At 43.3% G+C, this 7563-nt stretch overlaps 1 long non-coding RNA gene across 2 annotated transcripts in view; it reads left to right on the forward strand.

Moving 5' to 3' along the window:
• Window positions 1-5503, forward strand: part of LOC139049907 (uncharacterized) — a 139721-nt gene extending 134218 nt beyond the window's left edge. Inside the window, exons 1-3 of one of the 2 annotated variants that reach the window (XR_011508654.1) lie at window positions 163-298; window positions 689-816; window positions 5301-5503. This is a non-coding gene — a long non-coding RNA (uncharacterized lncRNA). Of the gene's footprint in view, window positions 1-162; window positions 299-688; window positions 817-5300 lie in introns of those variants that run through there. The other variant, XR_011508655.1, reaches the window with a different exon arrangement.
• The last annotated feature ends 2060 nt before the right edge of the window (window positions 5504-7563 follow it).

Here is a 7563-nt window from a genome sequence, read left to right on the forward strand (position 1 = left end):
TTCTTTTCGGCACCTCTCTCGGCAGAGCCGTCGCGTCGAAGTCTCTTGGCGTCGCCTTCAAGAAAACGATCAGGATTGTCCGCCCAGCATGGACGGCGAGCTGCGGCTTGCGTGGCGGCTTTTTTTGCCCTGTGCACAGCGGACTGCTGATGTTGGCTGGTTGCAGCCACTCATGTAGCTGCGCGATCAGCTTCAGCAGTGGTTCGTACCTTGCGAGGAGGCGCCATGACATCTGAAGGGTAAACAGAGGCATCCAGACTACGTTGCGCACATGTCCCTTCCATCGACCCGTGGCCTGGTACGTTTCTGTTGCTGTTGAGGATGATAATGGTAGTTTGTTGGCATCCCCTTCAAAACAGTGTGGTGATGAACAAACACCTAGCCTGCTTGGCTTAACCACGACTAGCTTAATGCATATGCAACCGCTACACATCGGGGTACCTGCTAGAATATAGCGAAAGTGCAATGCAAACTTTGTACGTATTGACGCTGCTCGGCGCGCATGTCACTTCGCGTGTGAAATGGCATGATACGATGCTGATGATGACGAAGACATTATGACATTCCCTGTGAAACTGGACAGTAATAGTCACCTAGCCTGCTTGAATTAATGAGGCATATCATGCATGTTGTACATTACATCACTATCTGTACATGTCCATAATTTTCTTTCTTTTTTCCTGAACAGATCTCTATCTACCTTGCACCGCTACCAAAGAAACTGCTCCATGGCGTGCAACTTGGGGTAATATTATGCAACTGCAATGCAACGGGCCCATGTACAGATGTTACGAGGCCCTTATCTCACAACGAAAGGCAAGTGGCAATATACGATGCTAATGACGATTATTATAATCATGGTGACGATTCATTGGTGTCCCGTTTTAAACGCGGCAGTAGATACACAATGTATAGTTTTTCCTAGCATTCTTCTATACATCTCAAACTTTTTCTTCCTGAAACTTTCTTTACCTGCCTTGCACCTCTATCCGCGCATCTGCTACATCGCGTTCTACCTCGCGTAATAATGCAATGAAAAATGTGCACACATCGTCACTACGCGGCGCGCATGTCGTATCGCGTGTTTCCTTGCTCCCCAGGATGCCTTTATAGCGCATTTTCCGCTGCAATCTAGGCAGCTCTGGCTCGGCTCAGTGGTACAGTGGCTGACTCATGTGCAATGTTCCCGGGACCTATCCTGGCGGGAACTGGATATTTTTTTTTTCTCATTCCTGCTGATAGCTGCTACGGGCACCGGGCAGCGCCACCAGCGTTCTCCGATTGCCTACCTTGCGCTAGCTGAATCCAAAGTTCGCGCTCAAATTTGCGAATTTCATCATTCAACATGATTTTCTGCCATCATCGACAGTGCTTCCCTTCTCTTCGTACACATTCTGTAACTCTAATGGTCGACCAATTATCTGCCCTGCGCATTACATGGCTTGTCCAGTTCCATTCTCCCCTCCCCCTAATGTTATCGAGGTTTGCTCTCTCATCCATACGGTTCTCTTCCTGTCTCTAAACGTTAAGCTTTAGGTTTTTTGTTCCATTCTTCTTTTCGCGATACTTATCTTGTTCTCGAGCTATGCTAATCTCCAAGTTTCGGCCCCGTATGTTCTAATTGGTAGAATGCATAGATTGTACACTTTTCGACGAAAGGGCTAAGCTTCCAATCAGGAATTAGGTTACGCCTGCCGTACTCACTGCAACCCATTTTTATTCTGCGGTAAATTTCCTTCTCCTAGGTGATCCGTGAGTAATTGACCTAAGTAAATCTACTATTGCACATATCCTGGAGGGTCGCTGGTGATCATTAATTCTTGCTTCCTTGCCAGACTACTGAACATTACTGCTGTCTTCTGGGTAATAAGCTTCAAACTTGCTCTAATAATTTCTCTGCTAAGGCCCTGAGTCATTTGTTGCAGATGATCACCAGTGTTGCTCAACCGTACATATGCAAATATAGATTGCTTTGAAATGTAGGACAACGAAGGCCAATAAAACATAATAAATAAAGCTAGAATAAACTTCACCGATGACTACGTTGCTCCATAATGCAATATTTGAGGGCCACTATTTAGGCGTTTCGAATTCCACCGGTTGCGTTGCGCATTGTTCAGAAAGAAGGCATGAACACGGGAACGGTGCTTCTGGGTTGTTGTGTGGATTGTCCGTATGAACGTTATCGTATAAATGCTAGTTTTCGCATCATTTATTGTGAGACTGACAGAAATGTGTAGCATGAACTTTGCGGTGCCTTTGGGGTTCCCACTTCGCGCAGATTTAATCTAATGTGTTTAGCGGTAAAAACCTTATTATGTTGTGCCTTACGGAGCTATCAAGCTACGTAGTGGGCGCGCAAATATACTTCATGTAGCAAAACGGTAAGACTAGCATTGTTCGATAGCAGAGAAGGCCTCCATATAAAGACTCGGGTGGTGGATGTTTTACATTAGCACTATTTAATCACCTATTGCATAAGCACAACTCGTTTCGGTAGCTGAAGAGAAACTTATGTTGAGACTCTTGCGCTACCTTGGAGTTTATGTAGCCTACCAAGACCGCACTTTTCGTTAGGGATTTGGCTCCATGGACACTGCAGCTAGAGAATCTCCGCTTTTAAATACGTAAACTTGCTGATGGAGAAAGAAATTAAAGAGGGGACAGGTCCCGCCTAGTGTTCATCTATGGAGGTGCCCTATGGAGGTGTAAATGAGAATGCCTTATGACTACGTATTTATGATTTTGACTATACATAGTCAGTAATGAGAGCTATCAGTGTAAGTAAGGTCAATAAAGACTAATAAAATATTTACGATAGAATTAGGTGTAACGACGCTTAATTGCGGGTAATTAACTGAGGGTAACTGAGGCCAATAAAATCAATTTCTGGCAAGCTTTATGGTAAACTGGTATGGTAATCATAAGTGACGAAGGTTCAATCAATGACGCCTAATCAAGAATTACGGGTACCTTAAGATTATGTAGACCTAATTCAGTAAACTTAATTATTAATTACATATATTAAAGTATTCGTCATAACTTTAATCAAGGCTAATATTTGAAGTAATTAAGTAAACGTCGTTCCTTCATCGTGGAAACTTGCAAGAGTAATACCCTTGTATAAAACAGGCAGGAAGACAGACATAACGAATTACAGACCCATTTCTTTAACCTCCCAATCGTGCAAAATGCTGGAACATATTATTTACAAACACATAATAGATTTTCTGGAGTCCAACACCATTCTAACTAATGTTCAGCACGGCTTTAGACGTGGTTTCAGTACTATCACGCAGTTAACCGACTTCACCCATGACATCGCTTATCAGTTGGATCTCGGTAAACAGATTGATGCTATCTTCATTGATTTTTCTAAAGCTTTCGATTCATTACTTCATTCTCACCTCTTGCAAAAATTAAATGCAATACTAAAAAATTCCCACCTAGTCAAATGGATCGCTAGTTTCCTTTCTAACCGGTCCCAATACGTCGACTTTAGTTCTGCAAGGTCATCCATACTTGAAGTAGGCTCCGGGGTTCCTCAAGGATCCGTCCTGGGTCCTTTATTGTTTTTAATTTATGTCAATGACCTCCCAAAACATGTTTCCTCTAATATTCGTCTTTATGCTGACGATTGCGTCTTATACGACGTGATTGATTCCCCGAATAGCTTTCAGCGATTAAACGATTCCTTTATCTCTTTCAGTGCTTGGTGTGAAAAATGGAAAATGAACATTAATTTAAAAAAAACGGTTGTTTTGTCCTTCACGAAAAGAGCAGCACCTGTAATTGCGACATATTCATTGAATGGGTCTCCTTTAACCAGAGTTCGACAATACAAATACCTTGGCGTAACATTTACTCACAATCTCTCATGGACTACACACATTGACCAAACATGTTCAAAGGCCCTAAAACAGCTTGGATACCTACGTCGTACTATGCAAAAGGCTCCGAAAGCAACAAAACTTCTAATGTATAAAACTCTTGTTCGCCCCATTATCGATTATGCCGCAACAGTCTGGTCACCACATAACCAAAACAACATAATCAAACTAGAAGCAGTTCAGAAAAAAGCCGTCCGTTTCATTTTACATCGGTATGACCGCTATTTTTCACCGTCGTCCGCCCTCCCAACGCTGAATCTAACATTACTTTCAGTACGTCGTGATGTGGAATCCTTAAAATTTTTGCACAACATAATTAACAAGTCATACCACACTTCAAACACAGCTTGCATATCTTTCACCAAGCCTTCTTGCACGCGTAATTTCCACAAGCTTAATCTTAACCCTCTCTATGCCCGTACAAATACCTTCAAGTACAGCTTCTTTCCCCGCACAATAGAAGTATGGAATTCCTTGCCTGGCTGCGTTCGTTCACTCCCGATAAGCGAATTTGAAATTGCTGTCTATAAAAACCAGTATATGTAACTATTTAAATCAGGTTTGGTTTATACTTTATGTGTGCGTCTTGCTGTGTCGTTGCTTTTTATGAATCGTTGAAAAGAATTTGTAAAATTTTTGTAAATGATTGTAAAGATGTTGTAAGAGTCAATGTTGATTTCACTTTATTTTTGTTCAACACTGTTTTTGCCCACTCCTGCAATAGCCCTCCTATGATGGCTGCAGTATGTACAAATAAATAAATAAATAAATAAATTAAAGAAATACCCAATCCTGAATAATGAATAACACAATTACGTTTATAATTACCAAAGCTAAAGTTTCACTTGAGTGCATTTCTCTCCTAAACCGCTCCGAATCCGGTGAAGTTTATTCATGCTATGCTGGGAGTGGGTAGCCAGGGCTCCGTCCTGCTTTAAAGTACGCAGAAACTCTAATGGAGTTGTCAGTGTGCGCATAAGCCCACCCCCAAATCTCAAGTTCGCCCTAGACACATCTCAAAATTTAAATTGGCCCACTCCCATATTTATGTTGGCCTACACCCAAATTTCAATACGGCACACCCCTACTATAAGCTTCCCCATGCATTTTCTGTGGACCCTATGTATCTCTATGGTTATTCTCTGGAAATCGCATTTTTCAATTGCTCATCGCTTATAAAGCTACCGATGATATACATTTACACGATTAGAATGTTTAAATGTCGTAACGTCGCATATTACGCATTTTTGGGCAGATACAAGGCATTGCACTTTGCACTACATTGCATTGCACTACAAGGCATTGCACAAGGCAGTGCCTAATAACTAGCTGGCAAATGCTAATCCTTCCACGTTTCCAATGTGCTTGCGTACCAAGTGCGGTTTGCTAACAGCAGAAGCTGCGTTGCAGGCCCCGGATGTTGCGCATCCACCTGGCCTGGGAGGCCGTCCACAGCTGCTTCCCTATCAGCCGTCTGCCTCTGCTTGTTCTGCCCGCTAATAGATGGCGCTACAAGCGGACGTGCTTCCCTTTGCGGCCTGTTGCTGGCCCTCTAAGCAGCCTCCGCAGAACACAGGCCACGCGCTCGCATGTTCCCTTTAATAAAGGACCACTCTGTACATACGGAGCTCGCTGATTGCTTGCTGTGGTTTTTCCTGCCGGGTTCGCACATTCTCTAGGTGCACGGGAAGCGCTGTATTAGTAAATATCTTTGTGCTTCTGTGTGCGAGCGTGTGTGTCGGTGCGCGTTCGGTTTGTTTTCTTCGGTGAAACCTGGCGACCGCCTTTCTGGTGGATTCGACATGACAGGAATCCTATGCAACCCACCAGGCGCAGTGGAGGTGCTCCTTTCTTTCTTACTATCGTCGTGTGCTTCGAGATATTAGAAACATATGCGCGCTTACCGAACGGGACAAGTAAACGAGTGGTTGTTTGGATTCTGTTACCGAAACGCTGGGCACACGATAAGGAACACTGCATGATGTGTGGCTGGAAACGTGCAAGCTTAGACGGAGTGAATGATGGATCCTTACAATTTGTAGTGCTTATATTGGGGGGAATGATATAAATTTCAATTGTTTTGAGAGCGTTTTGGTTTATCAATGCAGACAGCTTTGCACAACATGTTTAAATTTCGCACGCAAGCAACGCCGGTTGATCGCAGCTTATACTGGTGGTGTCATGGCAGAACGGTCCCTGGTTCTCCCATTGTTTTGCAGTACAGACGACACACTGCCCCATTTCAGTACACCATGAGTGAACTCCGTAACTGCAAGGACACTGACATATTGCTACTTTGCGCCGTCGTTATGTTATTCTGACGAGACGCGCACTGAACGCGATACGGAGGCACCTATCCTTATGGTTACGGAATATAGTTCAGGCGCCTCCAAAGGTATCCTTTGACGCACGATAAAAAATGCCTGACTGCTTAATAAATGGCCATCTAAAACTCTAAAATATACACGGAATGAGATTTTCACGTTAGCCTTATACGTACGTACGCGTGTAAATGCGAGCTCTCGCATCGTATAATGGATATTGTTAGCCTCGCAGAAATGGGAGGTAGCACTTGGCGGTGCCTTCTCGGTTGCCAATTTTGTTAGCGAATATTTATTCTAAAGCGTATAGCGGTAAAATCATTAAGATGTCATGCCTTTGTGCGCTGTCGTGTTACGTAAATGACAGGAAAAAAATACTCCATGAAGCAAAATGAGAAGACTACCATTTTTCTATAGCCTCAAGGATTTGAAACTAAAGACAGGGGCTACGGATATTTTACGTAAAAACCATTTGATCACCGTTGGCATATTCCGAGTATCCTTCGGGAACTGATGAAACTTCTGCAAAGATTGCAGTGCATCTATCGAGTTTGTGTATCGTAACAAGATTGCGCGTTTCGTTAATCGGTGCCTCCATCGACAGTGTAGGAGTTGCGTCCGCCTATCTTCTGCGATAACACTACTGCCGACACCGACAGCGCACCTAAAGTACTGAACTTTATTGTTTCTTCTGGGCTTAACCCCTTATGCTTAACGGTTAAATCCGGCTATAATACGAGTATAATGGATGTCAGGCGGTAATCCTTAGGACAAATAAAACTCAACGTCCATGCTTCTACAATTGTCTCAGTGCCTCATCAGCCTACATAATCGTTTCAGCGAGCCGTACTTACCCTTCATACGCATGCGTATGCGCCTTCACACGCATGGGTTTTTGACATTGCACTGTGGGTTTACAAGAAAACCCTAAACCAATATAGGCGCTTGTTGTGCAAAGTCATGGCGCGTAGTGTTCCTATCGATCGACAGCACTTTTTCAGAGCTTAAAAAAAGATGACAAAAAGCTCATGACCTTTCCATGCATCAAGCGTTCTTCTCGTTGTGATTGAATTGACCTATGGATAGGGCTTATCGACTCTAAGCCCAGCTACAAATCCTTTCATGCATTTCAAGAAGATGGCCTTTTATTTTGGCCCTCGAGATTGTACAAATTAAGGACATTGCTCAACAGAAGTACATAGAAATTAAATTCCTCGGAATACTATGCACTGCGTATGGAAAGCAAAACGGTTGCGGACGCCGAGGAAAGAACCACAATCGCATGCATTCCTTTTTTGATGGTTGATACACACTCAATCCTTGCCCATGGTACACGTAGTATGTATGTATGT

Source organism: Dermacentor albipictus, chromosome 9 (assembly GCF_038994185.2).
Source record: "Dermacentor albipictus isolate Rhodes 1998 colony chromosome 9, USDA_Dalb.pri_finalv2, whole genome shotgun sequence".
NCBI classification, from domain to species: Eukaryota; Metazoa; Arthropoda; class Arachnida; order Ixodida; family Ixodidae; genus Dermacentor; species Dermacentor albipictus.